This window comes from Crocuta crocuta, unplaced genomic scaffold (genome assembly GCF_008692635.1).
Source record: "Crocuta crocuta isolate KB4526 unplaced genomic scaffold, BGI_CrCroc_1.0 scaffold8, whole genome shotgun sequence".
NCBI lineage: Eukaryota > Metazoa > Chordata > Mammalia > Carnivora > Hyaenidae > Crocuta > Crocuta crocuta.
Genome location: NW_027532162.1, coordinates 1,619,218 through 1,638,955, shown reverse-complemented (window position 1 = coordinate 1,638,955; position 19,738 = coordinate 1,619,218). Strand labels below are relative to the sequence as shown.

Here is a 19,738-nt window from a genome sequence, read left to right as displayed (position 1 = left end):
CCTACTGGCTCGCAGACATGCTCTCTCTCTCAAAAACGAAAAACCAAAAAAAAAAAATGGTGGCATTATCTTTGTTACAGATGTATTATGTTTATGGAATTGGAAATGTTTGATTTCTTAGCATGAGTGTGTGTGGATAGATTATGTAGTTCCAAGTGTTTGCGTCTATAGTGCATGTATAAACATGCTGATTTCCAAGTGTGGCCTTTAGAGTATTATAGAAGAGTAAGTTTTGTTTTTAAAGGTCATAATTGAAAAGTTTTATGTGTCTTAATTGCTTAAATATTTTCTTTCATTGGGATTTATTAAGAAAAACAGAATGTAACATGTGGGAAAATGTTAAATGGATGCAAACACTATAAGATTTTCCACAGAAGTTTTTTGTTCACAGTGAGGCACCTGGGAAGGCTCCATTAACACTTTAGATGGTATCAGAACTTTGGAAAAACCATTTCACCGTAGGGGTGTTTATACAAACCGAAGCTGACTCGGGCCACATCTTGACATTTGCGTAGCTCTCCAGGTAGCAAGAGATGCAGTGTCAAAACCAATTTAAAATTACCTATGTTGTCAACATGCAGATTCTCTTTATTCAGTATTTAAACCACAAATTTATCAATCTGGGTAATTTGAAATACAGTAGCATAAAAAGAATTAGGTATACCAAACCGAAAATGTGTGTATATCTAAAGTAGTTTCTTTTCTTGATTTTGGTTAACAGAAGTATCTTCACATCTGTAATTTCTGGTAACTTAATGAGAACGCACTGAACTTTGGGGGCACAATAAATTTTCCCATTATGTAAAATATTTTACACACTGGTTGACTCATTGTAAATTGTGAATAGACATGATTCTCTTCCTGCGGAAAATAGAAACACATTATAAAGACAATTTCAGCCAGTTGCAGGATTGTGCCTAGGTTACTGCTTTGCTTCCTCTTGGTTGGATGGCTGACAGTTGAGGTAGACAGATCATAATGGGAACAAGTTGGGAGCTCTTTCGTTAGGTTTTGAGGATGTGGTCTTTCTGTAAATCAGTTGTGTGTTTTATACATGTGCTTATTTTTGTTTTGGAGAGTTTTATGCTCAGTTAATGAATGCGTTTTCTTTGTATTGACTTCAAGTCTTGTAAATATTTCTTGGTTTTAAAGATCCAAGTTCTGTTATTTATTTCATGGTAGAAAGTACTAACCAGATGAGTACTTTTTGGTGGTGACGGTGGGGCTGATAGTTTCCCTGGTGATTCTCCTTCCTCATGTTTAAAAGGGCCACATAGTCATACATGTGTAATTTATATTCTACATTAATGTTAAAATCAATTTTTTTTTCTTGAAAATTTGTTGAACTCTGAGGGGCGCCTGGGTGGCTTAGTTGGTTAAGCGTCCGACTTTTGCTTGGGTCATGAACTCACGGTTTGTGGGTTCGAGCCCCACGTCGGGCTCTGTGCCAACAGCTCAGAGCCTGGAGCCTGTTTCAGAGTCTGTGATTCCCTCTCTCTCTGACCCTCCCCTGCTCACGCTCGCTCGCTCGCTCGCTCTCTCTCTCCTAGAAATTAAAACAAAAAAAAAAGAAAGAAAGAAAATTTGTTGAACTCTGAGATTTGGGGGAGAAAAATTACCCAAAGTACTTATGAGTTGTTTTGAACAGTAAGAAGTNTTAGGGGCATAACGAAGACTCTTGTAATAACAGTGTCCTGTTGTTTGTTTAATTGAGATGGTGAGCTGTGTCTCATTAAGGGACGTTAACTCTCTGGTGTTTGGCCTTTGGCATGACTTTGTCAGCTTTTTGAAAATGTACCTGCGTGAGCAAATCGCATACTATACAATTTACCTGTTGTAAGCATGATATTCAGTGCTCTTTGGTATATTCACAGAGTTGGGCAATCATTGTCTGTTGTGGATGTTTCGTGTGAATGGAATCGTACATGCGGTACAATTTGGGGTCTGGCTTCTTTTACTCAGCATCACGTTTTCAGGATTCACCCATGTTGTAGCCTGGATCACTAAGTTATTCCTTTTTGTTGCCGAATAAAATTTCATTGTGCAGCTGTAGCACTTTTTATGGATTCGTTATCCCATTGATAGACATTTGGGCTGCTTCCCCAATGTAACTGTCCTGAAAAATGCTGTGAGGAACATTTGAGAACTAGTTTCTGTGTTTTCATTTCTCTTGGGAGTAGACCCAAGAGTTTGCATCAGCTTGTGGTGCTTCTTTGACCTGCTGTTCACGTTTTTATGTTTGTAAAGAGACTTTACTACTTGTAACTGGGCTTCTTAAGACCTCTGTTTGTGACCTGATGACTCCTATTTCAGGCCTGAAGCCCCTGGACCTGTGTTGCCTGGAGAAACACCCAGAAGTATAGTATTTTTCTTGTCTGAGATGAGATTACATCTGAGGGTCATTACAGGGTCTTACCAGAGGAGTATCCTTTTAGATTTGGGGCAGATAATTTAAGTCTGTTCTTTATTCAAGCCAACTAAATCTGTCTGTATTTTATATTTTTCTTGTGTTCTTCTCTCTGCTTCTTCTTGGGGGCACCCTTTGTCCTTTGACCCCAGCAGCACAGGGAGTGACAGTGAATGATTTCTGTATTTTCCCTTCGGGCTGTACACCCACCTACCTTCCTTCCTTCCTTCCTTCCTTCCTTCCTTCCTTCCTTCCTTCCTTCCTTCATTTCATTTCATTTCATTTCATTTCATGATAAATTTGGTAACTGGGTTGCCTGTTGTTGAAGTAATAAACACCTTAAGGTAGTGGTAATACTCTTGAGCATTTTTTAAAGTGTGCAAATGAGACTTAGAGGAGCGTTTCCATAATTTGTATCAAATTCATGTAAATGTACATTAACAGCGCTAGCCAGTTGCCTGAGTTAGATTATGGATTTCGTTACTGCTCTTTAAAAAAGGAGCAAGTTCTGCCATGGTCATTCCCGTTAACGGTGAGAACCCTTTAGGTTTCTTGTCATATGTTTAAGTGAATTAAGCTTGGAGAATTATTGAGTGCTTTGAAGACACTGGCTCTATTTTGGAACAACTGTGCCTTATGTTTTGCGAAGGTTACACTTTGGGGAACCTTTCACGTGCATTGTATCAACTAGAAATTCAGTCCACCCCATAAGGTTTGTAGGATAGGACTTCTCCCTTTCCAGTAGACAAGGAATCTCAAATTCAGAAAGAGCACAGCAGTTGGTGGGAGAAGTGAGAGTCAGAGGAGATAGGGTGCTCCTGTCACTCTGTCCCACACGGTGAGCTGAAAGGCCGCAGCATGTGGGGAGGCCAGGCCCTGCCCTGGCCAGGGGGTTATGCCAAGTCCAAAGCAACCAGACAGCTAACAGCCAAGCAGCGTTGCTTGAACACCTGGTGGTGCACTTGTAAGGATTTCTCCTGTTTGTGCCTTGCCGCCTCCTCAGCCATCAAGTAGAGGTCATAGGAGGCCACTCTCCAGGCGAGTGGGGATCCAGTCTGTTAGTCACTGGACCTAGCTCCTGTGCGCCGGCCGCTGCGGTGCTGCCCTTGGTGTGCAGATGGCCGGCCTGCAAGGTGGTTTGAATGGCCCTGTAGCATGCTCTTGTCCAAAGTCATCCTCGTCATCCCCCTCCTCCAGCCTCAGCCCTTGGCCCTAGAGGCCCCCGCGGGCCTTGCTGTACCAGCGTACACCACCACACAGGAGGTGCTGATTGCTGGGGGGCAAGGGTCTCAGCTCCCCCCACCACCAGCGTTGGCCCCAGCTCCCAGGCACTGGCTCTTCCAGGAGGCACAGGAGACTCGGTGCGAGGCCCCTGCTACTTTCTCCCGACCCTCCTGGGGCAGCGCGCTCAGGCCAGAGCACAGGGTTCCTGCTTCCCAGGCAGCGGGGACGAGCCCTGGGGCAGCGCGGCCGCTGTCTGGGGCTGGCAGGCTGTGCCTGCCGCTGAGGGCCAGCCTTGATCCTGGTTTGAAAGGCACAGTTCTACGAAACGTCTTCTGTGGGAAGTGCCCACCTGAATCTGCCCAGAGGCGCTTGATAACAGTTCCTGCGAGGCCGTTAAATCACGAGTGAGTCTCTACAAAGCACAGCGATGGCAGGAAGAAATGTCCTCGTGTGGCCTCCTGCCTTCCGCTCTGATTGTCCATCTGTCCTCGTGCTGTGCAGTTATCCAGCGGGTTAGGGATTCGCACTTGAGGTTTGGTTTGGTCGAAAATATTAATTGATTCATATCACACCTTTTTTGGGAGAGATCAGGGTAGGAAGGGTGCAGTGTTGCCGTAAGTCTGACCCCTCCCACTCCCGTGAGTGAAGCCACAGGGGCCACCACCTTTCCTAGGCGCTGTTGCTGAACTTTCGTGGGGCGCCTAGAGAAGCAGCGTGTCAGGTGGTCAGGTGTGGGCCTGGGTGCTGGGGTTTGAGTCCTGGCTCTCCCCGCGGGGCCCCGGGCTCCTCAGCCTCCAGACGGACAGGATGCTGGTGGTGGTGTCACAGAGGGCCTGGTAACTCCTGTGTGTGGAGCGGTGGTAGCTGCATAGGCGACCACCCCCGGGGAGCTTCAGTGGGGTCCTTCCATTTAGTGTGGTGACTGCGAGGATGACAGGAGCCTAGAGGAAGGATCCTTGCTGCCAGGGGCAGGGAGGCAGTCAGCAAAGACTACCTGGGAGAGAAGATTCTGGAGCCTAAGGTGTGAAGGGGAGTTAGGTAGACGGAAGGAAGGCAAAGCAGGTGATTCTCATTAGAGGGAACAGCATGTCTGCAGGGATACGACAGGGCGTTTCTGTCACTGGAATGAGGAGTGGCCAGTAGGTTCCTTACTGTGTGTGTTCATTCATCCAGTCCTTTACCAGGCGCTGGTCAGTGTCGGGTGGGGCACTCAGCTCGGGGGGACGGGGCCTCTTCGACAGCACCCCCAGCAGGAGGCTCCCCAGAGTCTCCAGAAGGAAAACAGTGGTTGTCGGCCCAGGGGCGCCCTGGTGCCAGAGCAGAGCACAGAGCTGCCCTGCGAGGCTCAGATTCTCTCGCTTCTGCTGGGGCACCACATGCCTCGGGCTTCCGTCAGTCGTGGTGGTGGCCATGCCCACCCAGGGCTGCTGTGAGGGTTAGGGGGGCTCCAGGAAACAGCCTTGCTGGGGACGCACCAGCGCCCGTCGAGGAGCACGTGTGCCATTTTGAGGATGCTTTCCCCTCATCCCTCCCTTTCCCCGGCCAGTGCACAGCCCTTCGGTCCCGTCCAATATTCCTTCCTCATAAAATTTGTCACTCTCTTCTGCCTCCCCGGTGTGCCGGCCCCTCTGTCATACAGGCCCTCATGCTTGGAGTGACTCGTTCTCCAGCCATCTCGCCCCCTCAAGTGCCTGTAACGTTCCCCGTGCCCTTTACACACAGCGTGGGGCTGGTTGATGCTCACTAAATGCATTGAATGAATGAATGAAAATTAAAGGTCACTTAGTAATCATGCTACTATTTTAAGTCTCTTTTTCTGAATTTGGTTGTATGGTTAATGGTTTAGTGTTTCAAGTGCTCTGATCACGTAATGGTTTTTACTGTACTGTGAAGGTAGCTGGGTGTTCAAGGTGATTGCTGCCCACAGAGGAACCAGAAGTGCTTCCTGTAGTTGCATTTTCTGGAATGAAAGTCAGGGTTCATTCCCAGTAGCTCTTTGGTCAGGGTTGTGAAGCTGCCGTTTGGCGGCACATGTGAGGATTCGCACAGGGAGCCCTTCAGCGCTAAAGATGGTGTGTCATTGTGCACATCTCATTAATTTCAGTATCCACCCAGCACAGTACATTGTCAAGCCATCCTCCAGTAAAAACCACAAACCAGTCAGCCTTTAGGAAATAGGTTGAAAATCTAGAAATGCCACCCCCCCAGGTGTTTGCAACATTTTTTTTTAAAGATCCTTATGAAATCTGATTCAAAAGGCAGCTTCCTGTGCCAGGGGAGTCTCTCTCCGGCGCTCTTGCTTCTGAGGTTTGTAGCTTTCAGAAAGACTGCAATGCAGCGGTTACCAAAGTCTCTGTTAATATGGAAACAACTGGTGGCAAGGGCTCTTGCTCCCTCTCATAGCCGCCAACTGTGGCCCGCAGTCTGAAGGAGGAGATAACAGAGGCAGTACCCCCCCTCAGACCTAGCTGTTTAGGGATAAGAGTGGAAGTGATTTTTGTGAATGTGTGGCTTAGCACAGGCATGTCCTGCAGCAGCTCTCTTAAGTTCCTGATGCAGTGGGCTTCCTGGAACGTGAGGGTCGAGATGCCTTTGCAGTTTGTGCACGGTAATTTTGTTTTCTTCTCTGTGTTCAGATGGTGGATTATGAGAAGGTAAGGACTTCAAAAATCATGCATAATATGTATTTTAAATGTTTATGACTATCCCTAGAGAAGGTGAAGAATTATGATTGAGTGGATCTCTTCCGAACCAGAGAAATAAAACTTTGATTTCTTATTAAAGGACAGATTGAACGTTCGAACAGTTTTCTTATCTAGTGTTGACAGATGCCATCTAAATAAATTACTAAAGATGTTCTTTGAAGAGATCTGCTTGTTCTTTGACTTACTAAGCATGGTTGAGTTCCAGAGATGTAGATGCGGATGGAAAGGATTTGCTTCTATAACTTAAGCAGTGACAGTATCGTTAATCTGGCATGGAACATTTTGTTTCACAAAATCTCAACCATATGGCAGTGGATGAGGAAATCTAATTTCCTTGGTTCTTATTTGCCTTCAGATGAGCGTTTTCGGATGTGCGGAGCTCTGTGCTTATCCTGGGGTGAGTTGGATACTACCTCCAGCTGCTCCCCTTTGTTTATCTAAGAGGGAGGCTGAACTCAGGTTTATTTATTTGTCTATGAATTGGTGGCCCCCAAACTTATGAAAATGTATTATGGGTGGTAATTTATATGTGCAGTGCCAAGAAATATAATGTCAGGGTTACCATGGCAACTGCATGCATTCTGAAAAGCTTATGAATGGGGACTGAGCCTTCTGGTGTTTTAAGTGAGATGTTCCAGCTGAGAGCCTGCATTTGTGATTAGTGTAAATAAATTCAGCTGTCCTTGCAGATCACATCCCTTTTCCTTGTTTTCCGGAGTTGTCTATTCAGCTCAGTTCTTCCTCTGGTAACATCTGCCATGGCCTCTGGGTTCTTGGCCACAGACTGTGGTTAAGAGATGGTTTGCAACCTCAGGCCGGGGAGCAAGCCGATGTGTGTAGTGTCCCGACACCTCAGTCAGTGGGTGGCGCGGAGCCGGCTGGTATGCCGGAGCCTCCCGAGGGCAGGAAATCCTCGACACCCCAAGTGTAGCTGCAGCCCTGTGAGCTGTGTGACTCTGGCAGAGCTCTCCGTCCCTTTGAAGAGCTTCTTTCCAGTAGCACACCCCAGGGATCTAAGAGAGCCTGACTCCAGAGAGGCAGCCCCGCCTAATTTGTATTTCTGGGATATCACAATGGCTGGTTTTGCAGAGGGTGGCCCGAGCTAGAAAGACCGGCGTTCAACATGCCAAGCCTGTGACACTGATACAAGAAGGCCTATTACCTTCATTACTGAAGGATTGTTTGCTGTTTATTCAAAATATATGCAGCATAGTGCTTTGAAAATTAGCTCTCGTTGTAAATTTCAACCGTATTGATACCTTGACTGCATGGGACTGAAGTATCTGTTTGCTAATATGTTTTTAAATTTTTTTTTAATGTTTTTTTATTTATTTCTAGGAGAGAGAGAGAGAGAGAGACAGCGTGAGCAGGGGAGGGTCAGAGAGAGAGGGAGTCACAGACTGAAACAGGCTCCAGGCTCTGAGCTGGCAGTCAGCACAGAGCCCAACGCGGGGCTCGAACCCACGAAGCGCGAGATCATGACCTAAGCGAAAGTTGGACGCTCAACCGACTAAGCCACCCAGGCGCCCTGTTTGCTAATATTTTGAAAAAGTTACCCGGACAGCCTACCTAGGAGGTCGGAGGCATTAGCTCCTTAGAGAGGGCCCAGCGTTGTGTAGATTCCATTCTCTTTATTGATGATTATTCAGGTCACACAGCTTACATTTTGAACCTGAAGGTAAAGTTAGCTTTTCAGACTTACGTCAGCGGGCATTTTGTGGTAGCTCACATACAGGCCTGAGCTGAGAATCCTCATCTCACTCAGTCCCTTTATTTTACAGATGAGGAAACTGCCACTTGATTAAGGTCCAGAGCAGGTCAGAATGAGATCTAGGATTAGAAACCCAGCTCCTGGCTCTCTGTTTTCCTGAGGATTGCTTTCCTGACAGGAGTTTTGCTCTCAGTAACTGTTTTTTGCTTTTCTTTTTATTAAAAAAGAAGAAGAAGAAGAAGAAGGCCTATCATAATAACAGGAATAGGACTATCTAATTTACGAAAGTTCCTACTTTCCCTTTCATCTTTATCCCACCATTTATTGAACTGGTACTCAGTGTGCTGGTGACCTGAGGGGCACGTCCTCTGCCCCTCGGGCCGCGCGCTGTGATGAGAGGTGCTGCCCTGTGTGCCCGAGCGCCCGGCCTGCGTGTCTGCAACAGCACTCCTGCCCGTCTCTAGTGGTTTCCAGAGAGCCTAGGGGCCCAGTGGTCAGTGGGGTGAAACTGAATCATCACCTATCAAGTCAAGGTCACAATACTGTGTTTACTAAGCCAAAACGACACAGCAATATTTGGTGCAGCTTACAAGTTATACCTTACTTGTTATAATAGAGGTTCAGCTTATAACCTGCTTGTGCCCAGGTTACCAGGTAGCTAGGGCCTCCTTCCAGGACTCCGCGCCTGTGCCCCTGTCCGCCGATACTGAGCTCTGTGAGGGCAGGAAGCACATTTCTCACTGTCGGATCTCAGTGTCAGTACAGAATAGAAACACACAAGTGTCTCTGGAGCCCCCGAAAAGCGGTAGGGCTCTTGCAGATTTGGGCACGGTGGGCAAAGATGGCTGAGAAGGAGTAAGGCGAGGTGTGGGCCCAGCAGCACCTGGCTCCTGTGGCTCAGGAGGCCCACGGGAAGATCCGTGAGCACGAGGCAGAAAACACAGTGTTTTTAAGTTTATCTCTGGTGACGTATAAAGGGCCCAGGACAAGTGTGTTATGACCCATAGGTGAGAGAGAATGAATTCACTTCTCTTTTGAGAGAGCTGCATCAAGACAGTCTTAGATGTAACCTTTCAGGTGCAGAAACATTTCTGCTTTGCAATCATGGGAGATACTGATTTTCCTCGATATGAGGAATCCTGTATCCTAGATGCCCTGCCTACGCATCTGACTTAGTCAGGTCTCTAGAGAAAGTGCCCTAGCACACAACGTGGCATTGCGTTCCCTAGGCAGTTCCAAGGCGGTGGAACCCAGAGGGACGGCCAGCACACTCTGATTGCTCGCCACCATTTCAGGCCAGATACAGGATGATACGCTCATTTATGGTAAGTGAATCAGACACTGGTATTAGAAACCTGCAGTAAACTAAAAATGATTTCAATGGTATAATTTAATTAAAGTCGTTCTTTGGCTTAGAAGAATAAAAATTATTTTAATTTAAAGAGCCTAGTACCTTGACTTGTCAAGATATGACATTCAACTAAAAATGACAAATTTATGGAGCACCTGGGTGGCTCAGTCAGGTAAGCATCCGACTTTGGCCCAGGTCATGATCTCGTGGTTCGTGGGTTCAAGCGCCGCGTTGGGCTTCGTGCTGAACTGTGCAGAGGCTGCTGAGATTCTTTCCCTCTCTCTCTCTCTCTGTCTCTCCTCACTCAGGCTTTCTCTCTCTCAATAGTAAATAAACTTAGGGGCACCTGGGTAGCTCAGTCTGTTAAGCATCTGACTTCAGCTCAGGTCACAATCTCATGGTTCATGGGTTTGGACCCTGTGTCAGGCTTTGTGCTGACATCTCAGAGCCCGGAGCCTGCTACAGATTCTGTGTCTCCCTCTCTCTCTCTGCCCCTCCCCCACTTGTGTGCACCCTCTCTCCAGTAAATAAATAAATAAATAAATAAACTTAAAAGATTTAAAAATGACACATTTTCACACTTAAATAAGCCCTGCCTATGTTACAAAATGGCATTTCACAGATGCATTAATTAGGATTATTTTGCAGGGGTGTCTCGTCAGACCCTCAGACTGGAACGAGCACCTCTTTCCTATGCTTCCTTGGCGGCTTGTGCTCAGCCATCAAACATCTATGTAAGAAGGGAGCTTGTATTTTCTTTTCTTTTTTTTTTTTTAAATGTTTTATTTATTTCTAGGAGAGAGAGAGAGAGAAAGAGACAGCGTGAGCAGGGGAGGGTCAGAGAGAGAGGGAGTCACAGACTGAAACAGGCTCCAGGCTCTGAGCTGGCAGTCAGCACAGAGCCTGACGCGGGGCTCGAACCTACGAACCGTGAGATCATGACCTAAGCGAAAGTTGGACGCTTAGCCGACTAAGCCACCCAGGCGCCCCGGGAGCTTGTATTTTCTGAGTCACTCCCTATTGCATTGAAACTGTCTCTGATACAGCAGTAGAGTCGAAACAACCTGCAAAGAGAGGGTCAGGGTGCAGCTGGCGAGGAAACGTCTTTTCCGTGTTCTGGATGACTGAGGATGTAAAGCGTGAGATGCTGAAGCCTCCAGACATAATCTTGTTCAGTACGTCCTCATCCCTGTCCTAGGGCATGGAGGAGCATCCCAGCCCCGAGGAGGGGGTGCGGAGGGGGGCTCCTGGCCAGCTCTGCCTCCTTCCTCCCACCCCAGCCTGGGGTCGTGTTGCTCATAGTGTCAGGGTTTTGTCCGCTTAGAGCCTTAACTCAAAGCCACAGTTCCTAGCACAGTTTCCCTTTTTATTCTGCCTGGGATTTACTCTGTCTGCTGAAAATGTCCCGCAGGGCCAGGTGGTTGTGTCGTTTATCATTATTACAACTTGCAACTATATATCTTAAAAAACGAATTCATTTCCTACACTCAGATTTTGCTCCTCTAAAAATTCTGTTTGTAACATTTAGAAGAAGGCTTCTATTATAAGTTGTTCAGAAACAGCCCTGTACCCCCTTTAATAAAGCTATTTTTGAAATGTAACTTAATGCCTGCGAGTAAATTGCTTCGAGGTTTAGTTCATTGCTTGGAAAAGAAGTGTGAGAAGAAAAGTATTTTTTTTACATATTTTCTGAGCTGTGGCTAGCAACCCATTCATTCAGTTAATATTTGCCATTCACTAATATAATCAATAGAACATATGATTATATTTATCGTATGTATACTTATACCTTTGTATTTGATACATATTTGTGTGCGCACGCGCGCACTAATTAACACCAGACGTACAGCAAAAAGATTGGTACCCTCGAATTACAAGATGATTTTTTTCCTCTATAACCTATAAAACAAGGATATTAAATTGATATTCAGTACTGAGCCACTTCTTAAACACTTGATTTTTCTTACTGTATTTATTTGTTTATATTTTTAAAATCTGAGAAGTACAGAAATAGTTAATTTCTACTGATCCTTCAGATCGTGGCTTAAATGTCCTCTCCCCAAGGAAGCCTTCCCTGTACCCACTGAAATGGGTGTCACTGGTGTGTTCACCATGAGCCTCCTTGGTACTTTTCCTGTCACACAGATGCACGTTACACACACGTTTACATGTGCTGTGTCTTCTTCCCCAGAGACGGTCTTCAGGGTCCCTGTCTTTCCTGTCCTCTCCTGCCTGTGCCGTGCTGGCCATCATCGGTGGCTGTGATGCTCTGTGTCCTTCACAGGACTGTCTTGGAAGTTTTCAAGTGTTTACTGATTCCACCAAGAAATCTTTTTTCCATTACTAACTTACTGTCTTTTCACGTTATTGAACACTTGTGTTTTCCCACTCCACCAAGGAGCCGGAAACCACCAAGAATAGTGACTCTGTATGTCCTGAATGGCCCTTTCCTCTCTTGCTCTCCACGCTTGCTTGTAAGTGAACAAATACATTGTGAGGGTAGCAGCTTTTAATGCGTCCTTTAAATTCAAGTACATAAGAGATTTTTGAGGAGGATGAGGTAATTTTGAGAAACTAGTAAAACTGGCCCCAGTGCTTTTGATACTTTAATACATAGAAGCTCTTTCACTTTCCTCATGACAGTACCAGGTTGGGGAAGGGGGCTGTCATTTGGAGCTATTTATTGGTTACTTGTGAGAGTGCAAACAGGGACCTGGCATCAGACAGGCTATGGTCCCAGCTGCCGGGCCCCGTGGGACCTTGCCAGGGGCTGTGTGCCGGGCGTGGCGGCATGGCGCTGTGGGGCCACAGCACGGCCAGGTGGGCGTTTCCGGCTAGTGAGTCAGCCCTGGAGTTAGTTCTTCGGCAGCGCTGATCCAACTTACAGGTGAACATTTATTTTCATATTATTTCAGTAGAAAATTTTATTGACGTGGACTTATTTTTACGTTAAAAGTGTAGACAGTAGAATATATTCTGTTCCAAATATTGATTAACTTGGGGGGGACCTAAGAGATTTGATGTTGCATAACAAATCTCTCTTTCAAATGAATCATAACTATATTAAGCAAAAGTGACCATTCCAGAATAGGGTTTATTTGAAAGACTGACCAGATGAAAATTTCAGGGTGACCTGGAAAGATGTCACACTTCTGTTTGGTCATTTGGATGTCATGTAGGAAACTTGGTACCAGTGGGTCCAGCAATTTTAGCAAGGGTGGGGGTCACATCTGATTAGGAAGTTGACTTGTTCTGGAGGGTTTATGTAGCATGAGAATATTAGAGTGCTAGGATCTAGCAATGTTATATTAGATAGCTTAAATTTTCAGCATGAGTGTCTATCTGTAAAAATACATGTGACATTTCATATTTGAGGACAAGAGTAAGCCTGTACTGGTGATGAATATTTGGTCATGAGCTCAGGTGGTAGCTGTCGTGGTGTCAGAAGTGCACCAGCCTGCCAGCGCGCTGCAGCTCCAGCGCCTGGCTTGGCTTCGCCCCAGGGTGAGTATTTTAACTGTTACCCAGTAGCATGGGATAGTCATGTCGCTGTCAGCCAGCCCTTCCCCTTCTTGTGCAAATCCATTTGGATAATGCTTTTCTTTCTTACTTCTTTTTAAATGTTTATTTATTTATTTTGAGAGAGAAAGTGAGAGAGAGCAAGCAAGGGAGGGGCAGAGGGAGAGAGGGTGAGTCCCCAGCAGGCTGTACCACAGAGCCCAGTGTGGGGCTTGATCTTATGAACTGAGAGATCATGACCTGAGGGGAAAATCAAGAGTCAGATGCTTAACCAGCTGAGCTACCCAGGTGCCCTTGGATAATGCTTTTCAAAAGGAACCCAAATAATTCTAGTCACTTCTCATATTAAAGTACCTAGAAACCAAGCAAATAATTAGTTAAAAGATGTGAGAAATTTATTTTAGCCTAGCCAAGATCTCCGTATCTTCTTGAAATCAGATATGGCCTTGGTTCAGCTAAAGACGCTATCTTTGGTGCATCTGGTCGTGAATGTCCTATGTTAGTCCTAAGGGAATAAATAACCTCTGGAGATGTCAGTGCTGAAATTCAAAATAGTGAAAAAAGATGCTTGGTTTTAAAAAGGGACAAATGTATTAGTTAGGTATTATTGACATTTTGGGAATTTTCAGGCATGTGTTTTACTTCTTGCTTAGAAATTAGATGATCACCCAGGATTTGAATGTACAGGTGTCTGAGGCATGGAGAGTGCTAGTCAAGTCGCCACGGAGGGCCCACTGGTCTTTGAGACTAGTTTCAGTCCCGCTGGCTTTGACTTTGGGCAAGTTGCTAAATGTCATTATCTTAGTTCCTCAACAGCCCAAAAAAGGAGAGATTTGGAGCACTGGATAACCTTTTGAAGATAATTTGAGAGGTGCAAATGGCAAATCCAGTTTTACAGCATATATCTTTGAGTCTCACGACATCATGAGTCTGTGGGCGTGCCTTTGTTGAGGTAGACACCATCTGGTGATAGATACAGATGTTAGGAAGAGGCAGACCTCTTTGTCACTTGCTAGTGTGTAATGTTGGGAAATTGCTGAGTCTTTATGTTTCAGTTTCCTCATATCTATAATGGAGGGGGAAATAGAGAAGAATATTTATAGACTTGTGAGGGACAAATGCGTAATTACAGGGATACTTGAATAATTACTAATATGTATTGAATGTTTACTGTGTCATAGATCCTTTTTTTAAAAATTTTTAATGTTTTATTTATTTCTGAGAGAGAGAGAGAGAGAGACAGCATGAACAGGGGAGGGTCAGAGAGAGAGGGAGACACAGAATCTGAAACAGGCTCCAGGCTCTGAGCTGGCTGTCAGCATAGAGCCCGACGTGGGGCTCAAACCCATGAACTTGAGATCATGACCCAAGCCAAAGTCGGATGCTTAACCGACTGAACCACCCAGGCGCCCCTCATAGATCCTTTCTAAGCGCTGAGGATACAGACCCAAAGAAAACACGTTTCTTGGTAGATACTTTCTAAGTGCTGAAGATACAAACCCCCCAAAAAACACATACCCAAAGAAAACATTTCTATCTTCAGAAAACCTTACAGTCAGGTGGGAGAGAGAGAAGGAAGCAAAAGCAGTGTAGGCTTGTGTTATGATGGGTGTCTTTATAGTATAGATAGACCAGGGCTTGAGCAAGGCTACTTTCACTGGGAAGGGAAGGTTCTTGGAAAGATGCTTAGAGGAGTTTAGTTCCCTAGAAAGCAGGTGCCTGCTGAGTGCGCCCGGCACCTTGCTAGGTACTGGGGGCGGAGGGAGGCAATAGATCTAAATTTAGCGTGATCTCTGCCCTAAAGTTTCATGACAAACTGTGAGTTGAGTGTAAATGGTAGGTGTCAGGACAATTGAATGGAGTCTGGAGGATGAAGTGTCTGGCAGGACATGAAGGGAGTAGGAGGGAAGGAGCCCAGGCATAGGAGAAAGGGGACCATGGGCCTTAGCGATGCAGAGGCCGGGTCTTGGCAAGGGAGGGCGGGCAGGCCCACTGAGCAAGGCTGGGTGGGGCAGACTCCCACCCAAGGCCAGGGCAGGAGAAGCAGATGGAAGAGGGAATTTTGGGGGTGGGGAGGATGCTTTCATGAACTTGAATGGTATCTGATTGTTAAATTAATGCATTTCATGGGTTTTGACACTTTCTTCATAAAAATTACAACTTTTAATTTCATGGCCTTTGTTTCTTCACTAAACTTAATACCATAAAGTTTTTGATTAAGGAAAAAGCTTTTTTTTTGGTCATTACATTTGAAAACATTTTCCTGCACCTGTGCTTTTATTTATTATTTATATTTTTTTAAATGTTTGTTTATTTTTGAAAGAGAGTGAGCGGGAGCAGGAGAGGGGCAGAGGGAGAGAGGGAGACACAGAATCTGAAGCAGCTCCAGGCCCTGAGCTGTCAGCACAGAGCCCATCGCAAGGCTCGAACTCATGAGTTGAGCCCAACTCGGACACTTAACCGGCTGAGCCACCCAGGCACCTGGCACCTGTGCTTTTAGAAAATGAAATAAATGCTGTAGAGAATATGTAGCAGTTGGCTGATAGTGGAGGTTCTTTAATTCTTGCACCGGTGAGAGTACCTCTGCTTAGCCCTTTCCTGCCTCACTTACTGGAGAGGAGCGCCAGCGGGGGGGTGACCCTATGGAATCTGGAATGAAAGTTTGTTGGTTGATTTGCCTTTTTTTAAAAAAATTTTTTTGAATGTTTATTTACTTTTGAGAGAGAGATGGAGACAGTGCGATTTGGGGAGGGGCAGAGAGAGAGGGGGACACAGAATCCAAAGTAGGCTCCAGGCTCTGAGCTGTCAGCACAGAGCCTGATGTGGGGCTCGAATTCACGAACCGTGACATCATGACCTGAGCCAAAGTCAGATGCCCAACCGACTGAGCCACCCAGGCGCCTCTTTGATTTGCTTTTAACTGAAGTGATGTGTTGAGAGCCTTGGCGCCTACTTTCACCAGTTAGTAAATTGACTTGGTAGCAGTTGCTGCTGATACTGTTTTTGGTATATGTACCCCATAATGTAAATGTGTCTCCCCAATATTACATGTTGACAGTATTGTTTTACAGTTATAATATCCCTGTGTGCATGTATTAATTTAGTAATAATAGGAAAGTTTTTACATTCTTGTAGTATTTCCCTGTCTCCAAAGTGTGTATGTGTTGGACTGTGTACATATAAGACTGTTAGTTGCAAATAGAAGTAATTTGAGTATAATGTTTCATATTGAGGTGTTTTCTGTTTTAAGATCTCTCTGAGAAATAAAACATTTACTTTTCCAGTTCTGGTAAATTCTTGTAGTTCCTACATATGAGTGTGATGTGCTTCCTAAGAAAGTTATTCCTGAGTCTTCCCTTTCTGCCATGGCAGAATGACAGGGACCAGATTTACTGTCCACCAGGACCTGGTGCAGAATTGATGCGGGCACCAGAAAGCTCAATAATTGGGATTAATAAATACTTTAGGGGCACTTGGCTGGTTCAGTTGGTGAGGCATGCAACTCTTGATCTCAGGGTTGTGAGTTTGAGCCCCATGTTGGATGTAGAGATTACTTAAAAATAAAACTTTTAAAAAAATAAAGAGTTTAATACAGTGCTTTTAGAAAATCACATTTGGTGCAAATAGATGTGTAATGGAAAAAATCAAATTTTAAATATAGATATGGTCAAAATTAATGATTTTTCCTTTTGTTCAGTTCAGCACTGTGGTATGGTTCAGTTTAGCACTGTCACTGGTATTATCTTTATTTAAAATTTTAATATTTTTTTCTTGTGGCTTTTTTCATTAATTTTGATTTTTAGCTCTAATACTGAGTTTTTTGGCACTCCTTTAAAATTTACTTGAGGCACGTGGCTTATTCACCTCACCCTAGTCCCAAACCTTACTCTTAAAACAACTTGAAAACCAGACAAAATGTATGAAACAACAGTTTCAGACATTGGCCAGCAGATAGGTTAGGACTGTGTTCCCTAAAATAAGGGAAATGAGCCCTACGATTATTCCAGCTTATTCTCTAGAGCAGGGTCCATGAAATTTTTCTGTAAAGGGCCAGATAGTAAATATTTTAGGCTATTCAGACCATATGGTCTCTGTCACAACTACATACTCAACTCTGTCTGCTTTCATACTAAGTATGTGAATAAATGGGTATGGATGTGTTCCAATAAAACTTTATTTATAAAAACTCGTAGTAGGTTAGATTTGGCCCCCAGATGAATCCTGGTCTCCAGACAGTTTCCACACTGCAGGGCAGGAGAGAGAAGCCAGAGCCCACTGGCCTCTCTGAAGTGACAGACACTCAGCATTTGGGAGAACAAATCAGCTAGAGTGTGGGGAGCAAAGTATATAGGAGAGGAAGGGAGCTACTTAGAGAACTCCAGAGATCTGCAGAAGGACACCCCCCTCCAACCCCCAGAGATTTTGGTTGAGTACTGACCAGCACATACAGGAGAGGAAACACAAAGTCAGGAAAAGAACCACCAGAAAGGAATAGACTGAACAATTTGTGGATATCACACAGGGCTGAGACAGTTTGTGTTCCCACCACCTAGGTTAGTATCAGATCCTTCTAAGGCTTGTTTTTTAATTTTTGTTAGGGTGGATTCAGAGCAGCTTTTCCATTTAGGGCATCAGGTAGATTCCCTTCACCTTGGTAGTGGTGCTGGATTAGCTCTAGACTATAAGCACCATTGTAGACCTGCCCTAACTGGTTCCAAATAACATTTCCCAGAACAGGCTCTGCTGTATTTAAAAAGACATAATAGAGGTGCCTGGCTGGCTCATTTGGTTGAACGCCTGACTCTTGATTTCATCTTGGGTCATGATCCCAGGGTCGTGGGATTGAGCTCCCCACTGGGCTCCCGTGCTGGGCATGGAGCCTGCGTAAGAGTCTCTCAGGGCACCTGGGTGGCTCAGTCGGTTGAGCATCTGACTCTTGATTTTGGCTTAGGTTGTGGCCTCATGATTGTGAGATCGAGCCGTGCACTGGGTTCTGTGCTAAGCATGGAGCTTGCTTGGGATTCTCTCTCTTCCTCTCTTTCAGCCTCTTCCCTTGCTTTCACTCTCTCTCAAAATACATACATACATACGTAAATATTCTGTTTCCTGCCTCATTCCTCTGCTCATGTTCTTTCTCTTTCTCTTAAAAAAAAAAAAAAAGATGTAATAAAATCTTGGGGCACCTGGGTGGCTCAGTTGATTAAGCATCCAACTCCTGATATAAGGTCTTGAGCTAAGATCTTGATCTCAAGATTGTGAATTCAAACCCCATGTTGGGCTCCATACCCAGTGTGGAGCCTACTTTAAAAGAAAAAAAAAAAAAAAAAGGATGTAATAAATTCTAGTTCCCAAGTGTAAAAAAATTCAGTGTCCAACGTAAAATAAAATTACCAGGCAGGGTGCATGGGTGGCTCAGTTGCTTAAGTATTGGACTCTGGTTCAGGTCATGATCTCATAGCTTGTGAGTTTGAGCCCTGTGTGAGGCTCTGTGCTGACAGCTCGGAGCCTGGAGCCTGCTTTGGATTCTGTGTCTCCCTCTCTCCCTCTCCCTCTCCCCTGCTTGTGCTCTCTCTTTCAAAAATAAATAAATAAAACATTTTAAAAAAATTTAAAAACTTAAAAAAATTACCAGGCATACAAAGAAGCAAGAAAATATGATATTAACCAGGAGAAAAATCAATCAGTAGAAACAGACCCAAAAATAATAGAGATGATGGAATTAGCAGACAAGGACATTAAAATAACTGTTATAAATAAGTCACACATATTTAGAAATGTAGAGGAAAATGGGCATAGTGAGCAAAATGAAGATTTTTTTTAAAAGATTGAAATAAAACTTCTGGGTGAAAAGGACAATATCAAGTGAAAAATGCAGTAGAGAGGTTAACAGCAGGTTGGCACTACAGAAAGCTCAGTAAACTTCAAGACTTAGCAGTAGAAACAGTCCAAAATACAGCAGAAAGAATAGAGAAAGATGAAGAGAATAACAGCATTTAGGGACCTACGAAACAAAATCACCTGTTCCAAGTTATGTGTAACTGGAGTTCCAGAAAGGCAGGGAATGGAAACAACATTTGAAGAAATAATGGCTGGAAAAAAAATTAAAAATATGATGAAAACTACAAACCACAAAGCTCAAAAATCCCCAGATCCCGGGGCGCCTGGGTGGCTTAGTCGGTTAAGCGTTCGACTTTCGCTTAGGTCATGATCTCGCGGTTCGTGGGTTCGAGCCCTGCGTCGGGCTCTGTGCTGACTGCCAGCTCAGCGCCTGGAGCCTGTTTCAGTCTGTGACTCCCTCTCTCTCTCTCTTTCCTAGAAAAAAAAAAAAAAAAAAAAAAAATCCCCAGATCCCAAATAGAGTAAACAAAGAAAATCATACTAACATACTGCAACATCCAGTTCCTAAAAATCCAGTGATAAAGAGAAAAAGAAAAACGACCGCAAAACTTAAAAAGCAGTGAGAAGAAAAGACATTACAGAGGAGCGAAGATAGAAATGGCAGCTGGCTTCTGATCTGGCTTGTGCTAGCCGGAAGACAACAGAATGACATGTTTAAAGTACCAAAAGAAAAACCTGTTAGTTTAGAATTCTGTGCCCAGAGAAAATAGCATTCAGAAATAAAAGCGAAATCAAAATTTCTAGGCCAAGAAAAGCTGACAGAATTTATTGCCAGCAGAACTGCTTGCACTACAAGAAAAAAATTTTTTTTTACTGTTTATTTTTGAGAAAGGGAGTGCAAGTGGGGGAGGGGCAGAGAGGAAAGAGGAGAGAGGGTCTGAAGCAGGCTCTGTGCTGACGGCAGCGAGCCCCATGCGGGGCCT

General features: G+C 44.7%; 1 protein-coding gene across 5 annotated transcripts in view; it reads left to right on the top strand.

The window, feature by feature from the left end:
* Positions 1-19,738, top strand: part of TRAF3 (TNF receptor associated factor 3) — a 114,449-nt gene that overhangs the window by 37,034 nt on the left and 57,677 nt on the right. Inside the window, exon 1 of one of the 5 annotated variants that reach the window (XM_077776563.1) lies at positions 9,355-9,372. The exons of the other annotated variants lie outside the window; for them this stretch is intronic. The gene's annotated coding sequence lies outside the window, so the exon portion shown is untranslated. Of the gene's footprint in view, positions 1-9,354; positions 9,373-19,738 lie in introns of those variants that run through there. 5 annotated transcript variants of the gene reach the window in all.